We start from the raw sequence: 22,319 nt of genomic DNA, 5'->3' as shown, positions 1-22,319 counted from the left end.
CATAAAACTCTGATTTTAGCCAAATGCAAGCCAGGGAGAGTAGGGTGGGGCTTGTCCTGTCCTTGGCTCCGAGGATAATTTGGGCTGACTCAGGCTAGCACCCAGAATGGCAGTCCTCACCACATGATCCTCCTCAGGGCAAGAAATGCTTGAATTTGGGTCCAGAAAGGGAGGGAAAAGAGGAAGATTGGAGTAACAGTATTAAGATTCAGGTTTGAGAGGCAAGTGGGAGCCATGGAGGATGGTGTTCTTGTGTGAGGGGCTTGGACGAGGTAGTGGGGAGCAGCTTTGAGGGTGTGGAATTGCACTCCTGAACTCAGGAAGCCCTGGCTCCAAGTCATGACTCTGCCACTTACTAGCTGGTCACCCTAGCTGGACCTGAGTCCTCTTGCAGGCTTAGTTTTATTTTATTTTTTCTTTAAATTTGTGACGTAGAAGATAATACTCCCTACTTCATACCGTTGTCATGGAATTTAGTATCTGTAAAGCGGTGACAAGCGATATCTGCTCTGTAAATGTTGGCTACTATTGACCTGATGGGAAGGGCGAAGCTTAAGAGCTGGGCTTCTCAGTCTCAGGTCAGCTTTGGTTTGTGCTTTTGCAGGGCTGAGTGGGCAGGTTGGCATCTTTTGAGTTTATAGTCAACAGAGGGATATAGAGAATTTTTTAAAAATGTCAAAGGTGAGTTGTTTAATGTACAGAGTTTCAGTGTGGGAGAAGTGGTTGTTGGCGATGATTGCACAACCATGTGGATGTATTGGATGCTACTTAAAAGTGGCTAAAATGGCCAATTTTATGTTATGTGTGTTTTATTACAAAAAGAAATCCAGAATTTACACTTGGGTAGCGCGAAAGGGACTGGCTGATTCACAAACTCATTGCATTCTCTGTCCCCATCCAGCCCCATGAGGTCTCATCCTGGTGAGGAAAGACCACTTTCTGTTGGCCATGCTCCCTGGAAGCCTTATTAAGACAGGCTTTCAGCCTGGGGGCTGCTCTTACGGTGCCAGCTGTCTCCTCTCTAGAAGTCCTTGATTTATGAGGAAAGGGCCTTGTGCTATTCTCTCCAATCCCCTTGGCAGTCCCGGAGAGCACCAAGGGCTGGCTGCTCTTCTTGGCCCTGGCAGCCAGGGCTGGTACAGCCACAGCCTTGGGCCTCACAGCCAAGCTTCCCTGGCAGTGGAGGCCTCTGTGGCCGGCTCCCATCCAAGAATAGGGAGGGTGGATGGTGTTGGGAATGCAGGCCTGGCAGGGAGCTCTCTGCAGTGCTTGCTCTGCTCAGCAAGGGGGAGGTAGAGCCCCACGCTTGACTCTGCAGCCTATGAACAAGCTGCTTCTGGTCTGGAGCTGAGGGAGGCTTGTTGGCCTGACAAAGTCCCTCTCATTCCTACAGGGCTCCCAGGGCCAGGCCAGGCCTGTGTGGGACCCTTGACACTTGTTCCCTATCCATTCTTATTTAACAAACCTCCCCCAAACTGGGTGGTTGCTTAAAACAACTTTCTGACCCACACGATGCTGGCTGGAATTGTCATTGCAGGAGGTGCCAATGGCGGGGTGGTTCACCGTGGTGCACCGCATGACTGGCAGTCGGTGCTGGCACTGCCAATTGCAGTTAGTGCCCACCCGTGACCTGTGGCTGCGTTCCCAAGACTGAGGGTTCTGGGAGGGAAGAAGTGGCAGTTCCACTTTCTAGAAGACTGGGCCCAGACAGCCAGAGCATCCCTGCCCTTGGCTTGTGATGATGTCCAAGGTCAGTCCAGACTCAAGGGAGGGAAAACCAAATGTCACTCCTTGGTGGGGAGAGTGATGAAGAACTGGTGGCCAAGCAGTTCATCAAACTGCAATTCCAGTTACTTGGGAAGCTATGGCAGGAGGATCACAAGCTGAAGGCTAGCCTGGGCAACTTAGTGAGATCCTGTCCCAAAATAAGATAAATACTAGGGATGAAGCCCAATGGTAGAGCACTTGCCTAGAGTGCCCAAGGCCCTGGGTTCAATCCCCAGTATGGTGAAAAAGAACTGGTGGGCCATCTTTGATCTATCTTAGTGGTTGATGTCTCTGGGCCTCGGTTTCCCTATCAAATAAAGTCATACAGCCTGCCAAAGATCCAGTGTAAAAGAAGCTTGCTTCATGAGATTTAAACAGACCTCCAAACCTCTCAAAGAGAGTGTCAAAAACAGAAAACAGGCTGATGGTGGGGCTAAGGCAAGGAGTGTGGATGTTCTTCATTCAGCGGGCTCAGAGTTGGCAAGAGTGAAGTTTTCTTTTCCAGGGAAGGAAACCCAGGGTGTGTGCTCTATGTATCTTTCCACTAATCTTCAAAATGACCCTGTAAGATGGGTAAAATCACCTCCATTTTACAGACGAGGAAACTGAAATCCTGTTAGAGACCCGTGGGCCTCACTCAACTAGAGAGAAGGAGGAGTGACCTCTGAACCCAGCCAGAGATGGCTCTCTTTGGAAAACTTGTGCTTCTGTCACTGCATTGGCTCCTCGGGAAGCAAAGCTGTGTTGTTTGTAGCTCAGGAATCTTAAGAGCACAAGGACAGGATGATTTTGGCGTCCATAAGGCCCTTCCGAGCCTCTTCTGGCAGGTAGTGGGGGTGATCACGGAGCTGGCTGGAGGCTTCAGGAAGGAAGAGAACCAAACTGAAGAAGCTTCGGGGAGTCAGGAGGGAGAAACTGAGGCCACGAGCAACTCTGGGTCCTAAGCAGATAATGGAGTGAAAGGGATTTCCTGACAGGAGCCAGAAGGCAGACATTGGACATCAGGAGCAAACCGAAGGGGCTTCTGGGCAGTAGGAAACAAACTTGGGAGACATAAGCTGTCCATCCTTCCATGTTTCTGTCCATCCTTCTGTATCACCCCATTGGCTGTAGACAGGGTGAGCAGCAGAAGCATTTGTGGAAACCCAAGGAAGGACATAAATGTTTGCACACCAGGACACAGGGCAGAAGGCAGGGGATCCAGGATATAGCTGGACCTGATTTTAGAGAGGATGGGCCCAGGTCTTGGGCAGCTGCATCCAGAGGGGGTGTACCCTTCCCCATAGTGGCAGAAACTCCAAGGCAAGGTCTGGGGTCCCCAGCCCTACTTCCAAGGTGTGAATACTCTGACAATCCTCAACTCTCAGCATGTGCAATTAAGGAACTATGACTGAGGCTGTGACCATGACGTCATGGAGAATAACATGAGCCTACCCTCGCTACCGGAAGTTCCAGACATGAGAAAGACAATGGAATTCACAGCATGTGGGATTTGGGTTCATCTCAATTAGGAAGTTAAAGAAAAAGGCTTTCTTCCCTGATGTTGAAGGAAGATGCCTTTATTGTATTGGGACATGCATAATTCAGATATAGCAGAATATATTGTTATCATAATAGAACAGCTTTGTCCTTGGGAATGCCTGTACACTGAAATGATCTCCTTTGGGCAAATGAACCATGAGTATAACCATTGATTGGAGCAAGAGAATAGGACATTACCACAGAAGAATTGGAGAACCCCAAACTCAAATTCTCAGATATGAGATGACCAATAGAAATGTACTTTTCCTCCAAGTTCTGTTGTCCAGAGACAAACACTGCTGTCATCTTCATGGGTTCCAGAAAGTTTCTGCATGTGGATATTTTTTCTCAAGGCTGTAGGCGGCCTACTTAGTGTAACAAGATTGTCTCCTGCTCTTCTATTATCGTAGCCCTCACAATTACTATGAGATGTGGAAGATATTTCTTTTATTCTATTGAAAAATTGAGTTTCACAGAGGTTATGTAGCCTGCCGAAGATCCACAGCCAGTGAATAGCAGAATCGAGACTCCAATCTAGGCACCAGATGCTGAGCCTCAACTCTTTCTGCTCTGCAGGCTGCAGTAAGAAACGGGGTACCCCCTGGAGTCTCGTATTAGGAGACCCAGAGAGTTTGGACTCCCAGTGGCTCCTCTTTTTCTCACATGAGGGAGTTGCATGAGACCAGACATTGATGGCTTGAGACCTGTGTATCTTAGTCGTTCATGGTGAAGGGAGTGTCTGTTCATTGGTTCCAACGTAGTTTAGAGAGGCAATAGCTATTCCATTGGGCTTCCTAGCAGGGTCCTTCTTTTCTTTCTCTTTTGGTTAAAGAACCTGGTCTTCAGGTTTCCTCCAAATCACAGGGATTGAAAAGTAGCATGAGCTTGACTAGTGAGAGCATCCCAACTGCCTGGCCTCAGTGACTTGTTCAGGAACATGAATTTGGTCCATCCAACCAATAAGAGTATTTCCCCAGGATTTTTCTCCTATCAATGGTGAGAAAACTGTCCCTTGGGGTCACTGTGCTGGAAGGATATACTCTGGGTTGCCAACAGCATCTCCCCACAATACAGAGGAAGCTCTTTATCATGGGGAGACGGGACTGAAGGAGTAGGTGGCTAGGAGATGGCAAAGAGGGATGGCTTACATCCTGGATTCAGTCAGGAGGATGCCCTCCTCTGTACTCCCACCCCATCCTTTTCACTACGTGAGTGAGCACACTCCTTTCATGACTGAGCAAGTCCATGCAGGCTTCTGTCCCTTACAATCAAGAGTCCTGATAAGAATAGGGACATTAGTTATACCTAACAAAAACCTAGTCAAACTAACTCATGCCTATTGGTGAGGTCTAGGGAAGTATATTGGATTGAAGAACAGGAGGTGCCATTATACATCCTTGACCTTGCAAGAAATAGGGAGTCAAGGGAAAATCTTTGTGCCGTCTTTCTTTCTTTCCTTCTTCTGGAGTCCCAGGTCTCTCTTCTGCTTCACTCTGGGTTTCGGCTCTATTCTGTTTTCTCTCTGTAGACTAGCTTCTTTGGTGATTTGTTGGACACTCCTGTACTTAAGCTCATGTCGGGTTTTGGCCAACTTTGGTGCCCACTGTGGCCTTGATCAACACAGCTTAGTACTCCAGCCAATCTGTCTTTTGTATGGTATATTGATGACATGGACCTGGGAGGACAGCAGAAACATGTCCACTCCTGGGCCAGAGGTTGGAGGTCAATGGGTACAGTCCTGGCTGTTTAGAATACCTCTTCAGCAGGTACCATGAGTGGAGCAGTTTCTCTCAGTGGGTGTGATAAGGAGGCAGCCAGGGCATGGTTGGTGCTGGATGGCTGATATCAGATATCATGGTGACTTGGGAACATTGGATGCCAGCCCACTGTCCCAGATTCCCCTGTGGTCAGAGGTCCTGTGTCCAGTGGTCCTGTGGCCAGCAGAGGTCTAAGCATTCTGCAATGCTTCCTTCTGCCCTGAAAGGAGACCCCCTGTAGTTCCCACCCTAGCATTTTGTCTTTCTTTTGCTACATGCTGCTCTTCCCACACCTCCACTTCCATGACTGGGATTCTAGTGTTTCACGCCTCCATACTTGAAGCTTTGTCCTCCTAACACTCTCTGTTCTAACATTACCTTCTCCTTCATCACTGGGAAGAGCAGTGCTGTGGTCTGTTCCTCATTGTCACCTGTGGTGAGCTCAACTCTTCTTCTCTGTGCTCCCCAGGCCTTTCTTGCTTGAAGAGTATTTATGACATTGAGTTACGAGTACATTTTTCTTTGTCTATGTCTGATGCTAGGCAGTTTAGCATGATGCCATAGTAAAACTCTGGAATAAAATAAAGTTCCTGGGTTTAAATTCTGACCTCACCACTCATTAGCTGAATACCTATGATGAGTGATTCAACATTTATAAGTGTTATTTCCTAATTATGGCACCCACCGTAAACACTAAGACAACATATAGAAAGTGCAGAGCACTATGCCTTTCTTGAAGGAACAGTGTGTGATTCCTCTTTGGCTTCTCAGTGTCAAGCACAGGGACTGTTATATCAGGGGCTAAATATACTTTGTTGAATACATGAATGTTTAATTCAAGTAATAAAGCTCTAAGGATGGATTGTTGAATACTGGAATAGAAGGGGATGCTTTGAAGCTGAAAATTCTTTCCTAATTGGTTGAGAATTAATGATATGCACAAGATACCTCATCTCCTTTTCTTTCCTGGGTCCCGTATCATGAGATTTCCTTCTCTGTGGTTCACAACAAAGGGTAGTTTGTGGTTCTGTTCACAAAGGGGTTAGTGGTAGGAGACTTACTATCTGCATTAGTTATCTTTTGCTGTATAACAACATTTCTGCAGACTTCGTTGCTTAAAATAGCACAGGATTACTAACTCATAGTTTCTGTGGGTCAGGATTTTGGGTTCCCTTTATCTGGGATGTCAGCAAGGCTGAAACAACTGTGTTGATCATGTCTAGGTCTTATCAGTTTCTTGAAGGCTGATTGATGAAGGACCCTAGTTCTGTGCTAGCTGTTGTCCACAGACTGCCCCCAGTTCTGTGCTGCATGGCCTCTCTGTAGGCAGCCCATAGGATGATGATTTGCTTCTTCCAAGTCAGCAGAGGAGAAGGAGAGATGGCAATAAACCAGGTATAATAATTCTATGTAACATAATCACACACAGTAATCAAGACACATGACCTTGAAAATCCCATCATTTCTGACACACTCTATGTGGCTAGAAGTAGGTCACCGATGATTCCCGAAAAGGAAGCAGAATCACACAGGAGCATAAACATTAAGAGGCAGAGATAACTGGAGGGCCACCTAAGGGTCTCTCTGCCACACCATTTCACATTGAACAGGTGCAAAATGGAACAAACTATTTGAAGCAACTAGTTTCAGAATCAAACAGAGGATATCACTGGACTTTGAGCCACGTTTATATTTGCTTTCTTCTGCAGGGCAATTTCCAAGCCATAGCTTAGGAGAATAGAGCTAAGTAGAAGGTGGCAGGCAGTCTTGCTGATCAGAGGAAACAGAGATTAAGACTGGTGCTGCTAGGTGGCTGGAATTTGAGGAGTAGGGAACTAGAAAGGAGGGAATCACAGAGAAACACCAGAAATCCCCTAGGAGTTTGGCAAAATCCCAACTTGCTTCTCTTAAGTGAAAGACTCTGAGAAGCCAATAACAGCTGCTGGAGGACTATAGCAGATTGCTTTTTGTAAATATGGTCAAACAATATATGTTATCCCACGTTCTTAAAAAATGTGACTTTGGTATGCTCCCCTCAAAAAATGAATTCCGTTCCTTTTCCCTTGATGTGCTGTGACCGTCTCAACCAGAAAGGCACAGCAAGGTGATGGTGATTTATGAGGCCAGAAGAAAACAGGACTCTAAACGTTCATTCTCTTCACCAGGATGCTTGTATTTGGAGCTTTGAGTAGCCACGTAATCATTCTGACCACCCCAAGGCTTCAACAATATGAGACAGACAAGCAAAAGAAAGGCTATTGATACTCTGGTCAGCAGTCCTGAACTTCAGTCATCTGACAGATTAGTACTTCAATTTTCCAGTGAAACTTAGCATTTGAATCTTTCCAGCTGAGGCGTGCAGTGCTGTAGAGTAGATAGGAGTCAACATTGCTCACTCTGGATAAATTTATTACCCAGAATCCAATGGCATAATAAAATGGAATTTTAAGTTGTTACATTCCGGAGGCAATTTGTGACACAGCAATGGAAACCAGAATATGAAATTAAAGTTTTCTGATGTTGCAAAGTGCTGGGGGGAAACACTGAAATTCTGACCCAGGCAGAGAAACCTTTTTGAACACACTGGACATTTATTAGAAATCCCAGAAAGGTCACGTATAACATAGAGATTACATCCCAACAGGGAAATATTCTGAGATTAAAAAGAAACCTGAAACCAACTCTTCTTGGCTATTAATTCAACTGACTAATAGAACAAAACTTAGCCCTATGACTTGTAGGCAGAATACAACCTAGAATTTTTAAAAAGTACTATCAACAAGGTCCAGCGTACAATAAAAATAACCAGGCTTGCAAAGAAGCAGGAACAAAGTTAATGAAAGTAGATTAAAATATGGCCCACAGAATGGAATAAGAAAAAATATAAAATAACTAGTACTTTAAAATTTATTTACAAAGTAGAAAAAAATAGGTGAATGGGTGGAAAATGTCATTAAAGAAATGGGAAATTTTAGTTTTAGGGTTAGGGAAAAAAATGGAAACTTGAGAAAAGAAGTTTTAGAAATAAGTATTCTACTACTAAAAAATGCTTTCCTTGAAATTAGGAATACTTTGGTTAATTTAAAACTGGACTGGACATGACTGGAGCAAGTATCAGTAAACCAGAAGCAAGTCAATAGAAATTACACAAACCCACAAATAAGCAGAAAAAAAAAGAAAATAAAAAAAACAATGCAACCGACTACAAGAAGAGTGTTTAAGATCCATCAGACAATGTCAAACAGTTCACCAGATGAACAACTAGTGTCTCAGAAATAGAGAGGAGAGAAGAGATATTTGAAGAAATAATGGCTGAAAGTTTCCGAAATTGATGAAGAACATCAGCTACATACTAGAAACTCAGACAATATAATGAAGGAAAAATAGCACATGATTGTCAAACTTCTGAAAACCAAAGATAGAGACAAAATATAAAAAGCCATCGGTACATGCATTTTTAATATTACATTTGGAAAAATGAGGGCTGACTTCTCATCAGGAACAATGGAAGCAGAAGACAAAGATATAACTTCTGTAAAATATTGAAATTAAAAAAAACCCTGAAAACCAAGGATTTTATATCTGGTAAAATGTTCTCTAAAAATTAAGAGAAAAGATGTTTTTTAAAAAGACGAAATAGGAGGCAATTTGTGGTTATCTGAATTGTGCTACACAAAATGGCAAAGAAAGTTCTTTGGGCTGAATCTAAAGGATCCTAGATGTAAGGTCAGATTCACAAATAAAAAAAGAGAGCACTAAAAATTGCAGTATGTGAATAAATAGAAAGAGTATTTATTTTTTTTCTTAAACCACTATTGAAAATTTAAAACAATAAAAATTAAAATTTGTAATGGGGTTAATTGTGTGTGTGTGTGTGTGTAATGTGGACAACAGAAGCACAAAGGGAAAAATGGGGTACTACAGTTTGGATATAATTTGTCCCCTTTGAAACTCATTGAAATTTAATACCTAATATGAGATACTGGGTTCCGAGTGGGACATTTAGAGGTGAGTAGTGTTCACAGACTTGTGGGAGGAGCAAGAGAGCTAACTAGAGGTGCTTGGCATGCTTTCCTCCCTAACAAACAATCAAAACAAAGGAAAAAAAAACCAAATTTCACTGAATAGTTTTAGACCGAGCATCAGAGTGCAATGAAGATGTGGTGAAGCCGTTTCAGAACGTAGAGATACAGAATGGCCTATGAAGAAGGGAATTAATTAAGCACTCAGCATCTACCATTCAATCTCTCAATATCCACCAAGAGTGGCTTTGCTTCCTGGGGAAAGGGTAAGCTGAAGGTCCCTGCCCATCCCACCTATATCACAGGCACCTGAAGCATTTACTGTTGGAGAACCCATAACTGCCAAAGGGAGGCCAGTCTGGGAAGCTGCCAGGTTACCATACTGCTGTGTTGTCCTGTACAAAGAGCCCAGCTATTGTATTCTCCTCCACCCAGACTCTTGCTGCATGGATCCATCTTAAGATCTTGCTGGCTCCAGGTTTTGTGATGCATCCAAGTAACTGCCCCCAGTAGCTTCATCAACCTTGCAAACCAGACAGGAGGCTCTAATCACCCTCCCGTTGCCCTGGGAAGCAGCTCAGCCTGCAGAGGACACCAAAACAGAGTTTGGCACCAAAGTTCATCCTGCCATGACCCAGGAGGCAACTGAGAAATTTTTCCTGGGTGGCTCAACCTGTTGAAGACCCCAGAAAGCAATCAGGAAGCTCTGCCCATCCTCCTGAGTCTCCAAGAAGAATTGAGCAGCACATTCTCAGAAGGTTGGCCCACTGGATATCTATGAAGTATTTGCTCAGTTCCACCCACCCACCCTTGGCCCTGGAAGCAGATGGATCTCCTTTAGCATATTGGTCCCTTCAGGCCTTGCAAAGTCACTGTGCAGCCTTCAGATATCGACAAGTGCCTTATCTGGGTCGGCTAGTATGACCAAAAGCCTGTCACGGACAGTCTTCCAACTAGGGATACTAGGCATGCTGCACTGTACCCATATGGGCCTTATCCTCACACATATTACAGACACTGACAGATGCTTCTCACTTACAACCACGGGCACCATGCTCAGAGCTGTTGGCAAACTCATTCCACCTAAAAGAGTTGCATCTCAGCTGATGGTACAGTCCCATAGCACCTGCAGGCTAGGCCACTGTGATATCTGCAGACATTGCCAATGTTGATTATAGTAGAATAAGCTATATTCAATAGTTGTTTAAGCCAAAGTCAATGCATAATAACGTTAGCAACAGACTCCCTCAAAAGGAAACTGACCAATTGCCTGTCAATGAGTCCGAAAGAATGAGAAAAGTTTAAAGAGATGCAAGAGAATTCAGAGAGACAATTTGAATGCATTAGGAAGATAATTGATGAGATGAATGAAAAAAATTCAGCAGACAGAGAAGATAAAAAAGAACCAATCATAATCTTGAAGCTGAAAATCTCAATAAATGAAATAAAAATATAGTCGAAAGCATCAACCACAGAATTGATCAGGCAGAAGAAAGATGTTCTGAGCTTGTAGATGAATCTTTTGAAATAAGATTCCTGAAAGACTGAAAAAAAAGAGGAACAATTTTAAAAGAATGAGGAAAGTCCTTATGGAACATCACTTCAGGAGGAAACATTTGCTTTATGCGTGTTCCAATAGGGAACACAGAAAAGAAAAGACATTGAAAACTTATTCCATGAAATAACTGCTGAAAACTTTCCAAATCTTGAGAAAGATAGGGACATCCAGATTCAGGAAGCTCTAATAGTTTTGACAGAAAAATTCAGGTATGTTATAATCTAACTGCCCAAAGTACAAGCCAAAGAGAGAAATAAAAACAGCAGGAGAAAAGCATCAAGTCACATAAGGGAATCCCCATTAGACTAGTAGACTTCTCAGCAGAAACCTTATATATAGGTCAGGAAGAATGGGACAATATATTCAAAATCTTGAAAGAAAAACAATGCCAACCAAGAATGCTGTACTCAAAAGAGCTATCTGTCAGAAATGAAGGTGAAAGAAAGACTTTCCAAGACAAGCTAAAACTGAAGAGGTTCATCACCACTAGATCAGTTGTATAAGAATAGCTTATGGTAGTCCTACCCTAGAAGGAAAAGTAATGCTTAAGGCAATCTTAAACTAGGTGCAAAATTGAGAATGCCAGTTGTAATCCCTGGAGAAACTACTTAAATATAAGAAAAGTGTGTTAGTCAGCTTTTCACCACTGTGACCAACCTGAGAAGAACAACTTACGGAGTAAAATTTTATTTTGGCTCATAGTTTCAGAGGTTCAGTCCATGGTTGGCCAACTCTGTTGCAGAAACATCATGGCAGGAAGTCATGATGGAGGAAAGCCGTAAGCTCACGGCAGCAAGGAACAGAGAGGGATAGCAGGGCAAGGAGAAGGCAGCTTCCTGGCCCTTCATCTCTTCTGCAATGTGAGGACGCAGCATTTGCCCCCTCCTACTCCTTCAACCATGGGAGAAAGCTGAGAAGGCACTATCTATGAGGTACAGGCCCTGACTAGAAGCCAAATCTGCCATGGCTTTGATCTTGGACTTCCAACCCTCCAGAACTGTAAGAAATACATTTCTTTTCCTTATAAACTATCTAGTCTGTGATATCTTCTATGACAGCACAAAATGGATTAAGACATTAATTGGTCTAAGGTATTTTTTTTTAAAAATAACAACAGGAATGGACTGAGACACTGGTGAGGGTGCAAGACTCCTGGAACTTTGTCACAGCACAGCAAGTATCCTGAGCTTCAGGTCTGCCTTTGATCCCCCTCTCCCAACTTCAGCTGCAGTGATGTAGTCTGGCCCAGGTGGATCCCATAATGCAGTGTGTTGGCAACACAGCTGAGAAACCTAATGCTTAGGAAACCCTAGTCATTTAGGGTGAAAGGAAATCTCAACTTCTAACCCCAAGGGACACACCATCTTTATTGTAGTGGGCACCAAAGTGACCTAACTGTTATTGATACTCTCTTTATCTTCAAAGGCTGTTTGCTAAACAAACATTCTTGAAAAAAAAGGCCTTCTCTATTTTTGCTTATAAAATGCAGAAAACTGAGAGACCAATGTGGATTATTTAGTACAGTAAAAATTCTGTTTAAGTATACATGGAATACTTAGCAAAATAGACTATAGCGTGGGCCATGTTAAAAGTCTTGATAAAATCTGATGGATTAGCATTGTATGGGGTATGTCCTCTGACTATGATGGTATGCAACCCAAGAACAACCACAACCATAACAGAAACCTAGAGAATTATAAAGTATTTGGATATTAAGCAATACATGTTTAACTTGTAGCTCTAAGAAGAAAATACATGGGAATTAGACGCTATTTTGAACGAAGCAAAAGTATGAGCACAATGTATTAGCATTTGTGAGATGTAAAGAGGAACTTTTTTTGCTGTATATGCATGTATTAGAATGGAAGATGGTATTAAACTAAATAACCTCAACTTTCACCCAAATAAGTGATGCAACAAAAGAAATAGTGAAACCCAGAGAAGCTAGGAGAAAAATAATAAATTTAAAAACAGAGAGCAATGGAAAACAGATTAGCAATAAATAAAACCGAGTCAAAGTTAGTTCTTGGGATTAGCAAAATTGACAAATTCTATGAAAGAAAAAACAACTTCAAACTCAGATAAGAAGAGATTTATTTGAACTGAAAGGAAAAGAGATTACTGAAGTGGAGAGAATGCTGTGACTAGGATATCTGTAACAGTCCCCAAAGTGGAAAAGGACTTTTCTTTCATAGGGGAGAGTAAACAAGGCTCAAGAGAAACCGTTGTGTGAAAGTGGGAAGGATGGAAGGAAGGAAAGAGGGGTGTAGATGTTAGATTTCTATTGTTGTGACTAAAATACCTGACAAGAACAATTTAGGTGAGGAAAAGTTCATTTTGGGCTACAGTTTCAGGTTCTCAGTCCACAGATAGCCAACTCCATGGGTCTGGGCCCAAGGTGAAGTAGCACAAGATGGCAGAAAGGTGTGGTGGAGTGAAACTGCTCTGCTTGTGGCAACCACGAAGAAGAGGAAGAGGGAGAAGTAGAGAAAGGGGACCAGGGACAGATAAAGTCCAAGGCCACACCCCAGTGGCCTACTTTCTTCAACCACAACCCGCTAGCCTACATTTACCATCCAGTTGTACATTCAAATGATTAACCTAACAAATGGATTAATCCACTGATGGGATTCCAGTCTTTTCCCCTCTGAAAATTGCTGCAGTGCCTAACACGTGAGCTTTTGTGAGAACATTCCAGGTCCAAACCATAACTGATGGAATGTGTTCAGACAATAAATGAGGGAATATTTTATCCTGAGATCAGATTATTCTGAAGAAAAGCCACCTAAGAAAGGTGGGTTGTAGCTCAGAATGAAGGTGGGTTAAAATTCTGGGCCTGAGAGAAAGAAACTTAACTAAAGTTTTGTAAGCAATCATTTTGTTCAGATAGATTGGTGAGGGAAAATAGTTATGAAGCAAAGAAAGGAATTTAAAGTGTCTGTTATTAGCTTTGTCATTGGTAAATAAGGTGTTATTTAAGTCATATAGGGAGATAGATTCTTCGTAGTTAGCCATATTCCAGAACTCAAAAAGATGGGAGGTTTTAAAAATATTATTGTTAATTTACACTGACTATAAATTAATGGGTTTCACCATGAGTTTCTTTCCATACACACATACATCTGTGCTTTGCTGGTATCCATCTCCCTATACCCTCCCTTTCATTCCCTCACTTTCTCTTTAAAGGGGTATTTCTTTTTCTTTTTTAAAAATTATATATATATATATATATATATATTACAGTGGAATTCATTACAATTCTTATTATACATATAGAGCACAATTTTTCATATCTCTGGTTGTATACAAAGTATATTCACACCAATTTGTGTCTTCATACCTGTACTTTGCATAATAATAATCATCATATTACATCATGATTAATAATGCATGCCCCCTCCCTTCCCCTCCAACCTCTCTGCCTTATCCAGAGTTTGTCTATTCTTCCCATGGTCTCTCTCCCTATCCCACTATGAATCAGCCTCCTTATATCAAAGAAAATATTCTGCATTTTTTTTGGATTGGCTAACTTCACTTAGCATTATTTTCTCTAGCTCCATCCACTTACCTGCAAATGCCATGATTTTATTCTTATTACTGAGTAATATTCCATTGTGTATATATACCACATTTTTTAATCCATTTATCTACTGAAGGACATCTAGGCTGGTTCCACAATTTAGCTATTGTGAATTGTGCTGCTATAAACATTGATGTGGCTGTGAACCTGTAGTATGCTGTTTTTAAGTCCTTTGGGTATAGACTGAGGAGGGGGATAGCTGGGTCAAATGATGGTTCCATTCCCAATTTTCCAAGGAATCTCCATACTGCTTTCCATATTGGCTGCACCAATTTACAGTCCCACCAGCAGTGTATGAGTGTGCCTTTTCCCCCACATCCTCGCCAACACTTATTGTTGTTTGTTTTCATAATAGCTGCCATTCTATCTGGAGTGAGATGAAACCAGAGTGGTTTTGATTTGCATTTCTCTAATTGCTCAAAATGGTTATTAATGGTTGCTGTTTTCTGGGAGCACAGGGTACAGATGAAATTCAACATCATTAATTCCCAGGAATGCTGAAAAAAATAAAGGAAATGAACATATTTATTTAAAAATACAAGTTTTAAAATCAACCCAAGAAGAAACAGAAGATTGAATAGTACAATAGATGTTAGAGAAATTAAAGTCACAATTAAAAACCTTCCTACTTTCTAAAAATCCAAGTCCAAATAATTTCATGGGTGAATTCTTCCATTTTAGGAAGAAAAGTCCTTTCTTCACAATTTTTGCTCCAGAGGATAGATCAAAAGGCAATACTCTTGAATTTCTTATACAGGGCCAATATAAACAAGCCTGATACCAAAATCTGGCAAGGATTTTATAAAAAGAAATATAAAAGGAAATACTGGGAGAAAGTGAGCAAGAGACAGAGGAGAGGATATGGAAAGATGTTACAGACAAATGGGTAAAAATGAAAAACAAAATATTAGCAAACAAAATTCACTATAACAGAACCAATTCACAATACAAGGACCAATAGTATAAATTGAAATATGTAAAACTACCCAATTTTTAAAATGACTAAGTTACAGAAATTAACATTCTAGCCCCAACATCTAAGATCAATACAACAGAAGAGAGTAGAAACACACACACACACACACACACACACACACACACACAGTGTAAACTGATTTTCAACAAAGTAAAAAAGCAATTCATTGAGGGCAAGAAAATATTTTTTTTATCAGTCAACAGTGATGGAACAACTGAACATCCATGAGGAAAAACAGAGTGAGCCTTCACTCCTTCCTCAAGCCTTGCAAAAAAAATTAATTTGAAATGAATCAAAACTTGAATGTGACATTTAAAACTAGGAAGCTTCTAGAACAAAACATAGGAGAATATATTAATGAGCTTGGGGAGAAGAAACATTTCTTAAACAAAACACCAGGGCACAAACCATAACATAATAATTGGCAAAATGAATTTCATAAAAATTAATAATGTTTGCTCACCAAAAGACACTACTGAGGAAGAGGATAGTCAGGCTGTGGACAAAGAAAATGTCTTTAAGTACATTATATCTGACAGAGGACTCACAGACAATATATAACCAACTCCTGCCTAGCAGTAGGTAAAAACCAAGTTTATAAAGTGAGGAAGAATATTCACTAAACACTTTTAAAAAGAAGATACTAGAATGGCCAGTAAATATATGAAATGCGCTCATTCACATTAATCATGGGAAATGCAGGCAACACAAAAATCCTACAACAAAATATCACCACACATCCACTTTTCTGGCTAAAATAAAAATCATGGAGCAGCTGAAAATATCATTGATGAGAATGTACAATTGTAGGATGGCTTTGAAAAAATAATTTGACCAGTTTTTGATAATGCTAACTGTACCCAATAGTTCTGATATTAGATAGCTAACTAGGAGATATGCATGTCTATATCCACAAAAAGACACGCTTAAAACATTCACAGCAGCTTTTCATAGCAGTCGCAACTGGAAACATCCAATTTTACCAGCAGGTGGTATGAACTGGGATATTTATACAATGTTACACTAGTTACTGATAAAACGCAGCTACTGATAAACGCAATAATGTAAGAGTCTCAAAAAACATTTGATTGAGTAAAAACACCCAGACACAGAGGGTAACATGCTGTTTTGATTGCACTGAGATTAGAAAATAGCTAAATGCACCAATGGTGACAAAAATCACAACAGTGATTGCCGAAGAAGGCGGGGGACAGAGTGTCTGAAAGGGGTATGAGGGATTTTCTGTGGCAACTGGAATGTTCTAAGTCTGTGTCTAGGTGATGCTCACATGAATGTATGAATTTGTCAAAATTCATAGAGCTGAACATTTAAGATTTTAGGTCCTTTACTGTGTGTTGATTTTGCCTCAATAATGTAGTACCAGCGTAAGAAACCCCAGCAGGATCATTGTCATTGGCTTATGCCCTTGAGAATGATGACCAGCAAAGTCCAGTTGAGGCAGCAGCTGGCATGGATAGGTCTGTTTTACATGTCTGTAAGAAATTCAGAAATATTCTGGGAAAACCAACCAGAAGCAGCATCTTTGCCAACCCAACTTAGTAGGCTGGAAAATTCAAACTGCATGGTTTTGTGGTCTGATGAGACCCCTCTCACCGCCCCCTGCATCACAACATGAGATGACATCACGTAGAGAGAGCGAGGGCATGGGAAGCTGGAGCTCGGAGTGAGTGGCGTGCACGCAGAACAAATCATCTTCGAGAGAGCTTGCTCACCAGGAAGCCAGAGACCCTTTCTAACAACCTGCTATTGTGGGAACAAATCCACACCGGTGAGACCTACATTAATCCCTTCTGAGGAAGGAGAGCCTAAGACATTCACCAGGGTCCACCTCTTAAAGGTTTCATAATCTCAAAACTTCCACAGTGAAGATCAAGCTTCCAGCACATGAATGTTGGCGGGGGGGCACCCTCAAATCATATGCAACAATAGCACCAAAGGAGGGGGACCAGGGGCATTGCCTCACAGTCAGAAAATCTGTCGCGACATTATGAGCATAGGCATCCCCCACACCGCAACCTCTAATTTTGCCTACCTAATTATCTGTGTTTTTAAAAAAATTTGCTACAACACACACACACACACACACACACACACACATGTCCAAAATCTCCAAATGACAAATTGCTCTATAACATAAAGGTATGCTCACCTTTCTAAATTGTTGAATCCATTCTATCCATCCTTCCCCTTTATAAAGCAGGGCCAATGCCTTACAGCTGAAAGTGTTTTAAGAGTGGGCAGGTGGTGGCAGCTGCCGTTCCTCCTAACACATCAGGATGCTGAGGTTGTAGAGAGCTCCTGTGACTGGCTGGCAGGTGTCTGTCCTGGCACCTAAGTCTCTGCTTATAGACTAATTCATAAAGATGAGGCCAAAACCTGTGAAATAAAAATATTGCCAACCGCCTTGGCTTTTGAGGACTTGACCCTATTGGGGAGGATCTGGGCTTACTTGTGCTTCAGAATAAATGCCTGTCTTAAGAACAGGATGTCCCACCTGGCATTGCCAGTGCTGAGTGGCTTACTGTAGTGATAAGATCTAGCAGGGTCGGGTTGGGACAGAAGGCTGACATATTTGGGTCGTGGCAGCACAGGCTGACTGGTAACAGCCCAGCTGACAAAGGCCAAGGGCAGGACCGTATCCCTAGAAGCATGAAGTAATATCAGTAGGTAAGTCACAGCTCAGGATAGAGTGTCACATGTAAAATGTCACAGTGGAAGGGATGGGATGGTGTCCCCAAAGTATAAAGTGGGATCAACATCTAAGCTATAGCTCAGGGCAGTCTCAGGTGTGGAATATCAAGGCAGAAGGAACACTGGGGTCTTTTCATCCAATGGTTCATTTTATAGAGGAGGAAAATGGGGTGCATTTGGGTGATGAGGATTAGTTAGGACCCTTGAGAAGGCACAGGGCTCCTTGGTGTGCACCGGCAATGAAATCCCAGCCCTCTGTGGGCACTGGGGTGAACCTGACTGTTGTGCTAACCTGATTGGGTCCTCAACGAGAGGGTCCAAAGTGGACAGAGGCAGAGACTGGGGTCAGGTGCAGGAGCAGGTTGGGGTCCATCAGGAGGGCAGTTCTCTTTTTACCTAGAGGGCATCTGAGGTGGCTGTGAGATGGGAAACCCAGGGACCCTCAGAGAAGGCAAACTGTTCCAGGTGTTGGACAGTGGGATTTACCTGCCTCTTACTGTTAGAGGATGACATATGGCAGGCTCTGCACTCTTTGGCCCTGGTCTGGAAGGTCAGATGAGCTTACCCATGTGAGCAGATGTTGCATTTGAACAATAAATGTAAATGGAAAATGGGGTCATAGAACCTGCCTCATAGCCACAACCCTAGGGGACAGATAGTGATGCCACATTCTTAAGTTGATGTTGCACACAAGGAAACTCAGGCCCAGGAAGGTCATGTAACTCTCCTATGGTCACAAATCCCAAAGTGGTCAAGCCAGTGCAGGAAGCCAGGCTGTCTGACTCCCAAGAACATTTTCATAGCCTCTTCACTGCCCTAGCGATGATCTTCATTTACATAAAGTTGAAAACTGTTGTCTACATACTGTGTTTAAACTAAGCCTACATAGAGGAAAGATGGTGAGGGGCTGCAGGCACTTCTTACTTTTTCCACTTAGGCATTTCTATGCTGTTTGCTTTTTTCTGTTTAGAGTGAGCATGTGTTACTTATGCAATGTAAGGGGTAAGGGGGAAATCCCAACACAGCTAAGGAAAGAAAACCCAGTTTTGTCCAGTCACTTTTGCAGTGTGTGGGATTGCACGGTGGTTTGTCCCCATGGGCCGCAGATTCCTGACATTATAGGTGGGTAGATCTACCCACAGCACTCCCTGGAGGACTTTAGATATCTCAGGATTTTAAGAACATGACAGTCAAGGGATTTACTGACAGTTAGAAAAAGTACAGCTCTCTGCACATTGATATAGGTATGATTATATATTTCAACCCATGCACGGTGCCCAGTGACACTTTGATATTGACCTTGAATCCTTCCTCCCTCTAATGGGAACTGGGGATGTTCCTGGTGAAGTGGGACTGAGAGTCCCTAACTTTATTTCCTTTCTATTTTCTCAAGCCAGCTGGACTGAGCCACCCCATTGATCCTTTGTGCATTGGGTCTTTGGACTGGGACCTGTGTGGTGCCAGTTCATGCGACCTGTGACCAGATAGTATTGCATAGGGACAGATGATGTCATATCAGAGTTATCTACAAGGAAGCTTCAAAGGCGTGGGTGCCCAGCCAGAGGGTCATGGGAGTATTCGAAGTGGGGCAGGAATCACTTCACCAGACAGGTTGGTTGATGGAATCCAGTGATGAAGCAGAGGACACCGCCCCCACCCCCGCCTGCGTTTCTGGCTTCTGTGCCCATGTGGATGCTGGTGCCCTTCCTGAAGGCGGTTGCACAACAGGAAAGGTAGTGACTCAGGTGTGCTTATGTGGAGTTGGAAGCACAGGCATGTCTTGCTCACGTCCCGTGTAGGCAAGGGAGCAGGTGCTCATTGGAGGGATGGGCTGGCTTTGAAATAAAAGCTACAAAAGTAATATAGTTCATAACCCACTTGAATCAAATGTATGAAATATGATATGTCAAGAGCTTTGTAATGTTTTGAACAACTAATAATAATAAAAAAGGAAATAAAGACAAAAAGGCAAGAATTATATATTCTCAAAGCAGGGCCGTGACCGACTTAGCTGACCAGAGGGGTCTGGCTTCTAACAAAGAAAAGGCCCTGGGCTTGCTTTACTTATTTATTTATTTTATAGCCATATAGATCAAAGGGGATCTGCAGGTCTAAGCTGTCAGAGTGGGAGGAGTCTTGTTTGGGTGCTTGTTTCTCCGGGTGGCAGGGGTCTTGCAGTAAACAGGTTGCTTGGCATTTGGCAGGCTATGCCAAATGGAGGCTGTGAGCTAAGACAGGGATAGCATGATCTGAGTTTTCTTGAACCAGGAAATTTTACCCAGGAGTTCCCAGAAGAGTGGCTTCCCTGTCTTAATGGCTTGAACAAACCGTAATTTATATATATGGCCTCCAAAAGGCAGGACATGCAGGCAGAGAGGTCCCAGAGGCTGTGGCAGACACAAGTGTGGGGCACAGGGAAGTCTGAGCTCCAGACATACTTGGGAAACCATCAGCCAGTGGGGGGTGACTGAAGCCAGATGGGCAGAGGAACTCTCAGTGGTGAGTGGCACAGTGCGGGGTACTGTGTGTATCCTCACTCTCCAGGATGCATAATTGTGACAAGTGGGCCAGGCTACCTTAAGCTGGGGTGGGATCCATTATGCTGATCTTCATTAATCAGGAAGAAGGAGAAAGCAAAGTGACAAAGGAGGACCCCCTTAAGCCAATTGTCTTGGATTTGTCTCACATCACTGCTTGTCTCATGGTAAGGACAAGTGACTTGCCACCCTAGAAGTGTGGCGATTGCTCTTCAGCTGTGTCTTGGTCAGTGGAGAGCAATGGAAGCAATACTTCTGGTTATGGGTGACGAATCCTGCTTCCCCACATGTTGAAGTATGAACATTAAAGAAGCACACAGAGGCAGGCATATAAAGCAGGGTTTATTTAAAAAGGGGTAACATAGACTTCTCCCGGGAGGGAGAAGGGGGCCATAGCTGGTATCCTGGTATGCCAAGAAGTGAGAGCGTTCTGCCTTTTTTATATGTCCTAGGCTTCCTTTGTTCTCCTGCCCTCTTATCTTTATCTCTCTCCTTCCTAGGCCCACGAGATGCTCAGGTGCTCAGATGCTCAGGTGGGATGGCTAAAAGGTGAGAAGCAGATGGAGGGCGGGGGACACAGATGGAGTAGCCTAGGACACATTAATTAACAACTTTTATAACCCCCCTGTATGGAGAGACAATTCTTGGGACAGGTTACCTTAGCAACAGGTTGGAGCAGGGGTGAGTTATCTTGATAAGGGTGGAGGAAGGGCTCTGAAGGAATTAAAATTTCAATCCCTCAGGTGGTCTCCAGATTCCACAACCCAAACTAGCCTTCATTCTCTGGATCCCACCCTTGCCTATCCACCTGTCTTTAATTCTGGATTCAGAAGGAGCATGAACTTTGGAAGGGCAGCTGGCCCTTGCTGCCTCACCGGGAGCTTTATAGTGGTTTGGTGAATTTATACATTGAGGCCTTGCTGAAGGTGTGAAAGCTTCACTCTTACTTTCTCTCTCTCCTCCACATCTATTCTCCAATTTCTTCCCTTTAGTTCTCTTATCTGATGCTCCGGGAAAGGAAGTCTTAGTTCCTGGCTTGTTATTAACCAGTTCTATCAATGAATTACACTTGTGGGCGGGTACTGTGTTTATTGACCCTGAAGTATAAATTGGGTATTTAACATCCTTTTTTAAAAACTAAAGCTAAAAATTAATTAATTAATTAATTCTCCCTAATAGTCCTACAAAATAGTCATTATTTTCTCCTCCCAACAATTGAACAGTAACTCCCTAAAATGTCACCAAAATTACTATTTTTTGCAACACAAGTGAGTTTATTGCTTACCATGATAAAGGAAAAATGCTCCTTTGATAGTCTGACTCTCAGGGTCTCAGAAGAGAGAGAAGAGCAAACCCAGACTCCTCACTGAGTGTTTTTTTAACTTATTTTTTTTTAACTGAGATTTTGAGGTCTGGCTTAATGGATATCTTTTAATTAGGGGTTTGGTTGGGTTTGAGCAGGATCATGATACACTATTTCTGGATAGATGGGCATTGCAATAGGGGACTGTAGGGCAAAGGATTCAGAGTCTTGGGGTATAAATTGTCATTTGCTCTCTTTTCCATTCAAGAAACTCCTTTAGGAAGTTTCTGGAATGAACTGCAAAGTTACTTGCAACTTTTATCTTCCTGGGAAGTTTCCTGGAACCATGAAGTCATGGTGATGAGAAGTAAAGTGACAAAGACATGCTTCTCTTTACAGTCTCATTGTATAAAGCATAATTTGGACACTGATCCAATGCAGGAAGTGGAGTAGTTAATATGATTGAATCAAGGCTTCAAATTTGAAGTAGTGAGAACCTTGACTATGATAAAATTCAATAGTAACCAGTGAAAGATGTGCATTGGATTCTGGAAACCAGAGACATGGCTACAGGGTAGAGTGGACC

Source organism: Urocitellus parryii, chromosome 1, assembly GCF_045843805.1.
Source record: "Urocitellus parryii isolate mUroPar1 chromosome 1, mUroPar1.hap1, whole genome shotgun sequence".
Lineage (NCBI taxonomy): Eukaryota > Metazoa > Chordata > Mammalia > Rodentia > Sciuridae > Urocitellus > Urocitellus parryii.
This window is presented reverse-complemented; position numbering follows the sequence as displayed.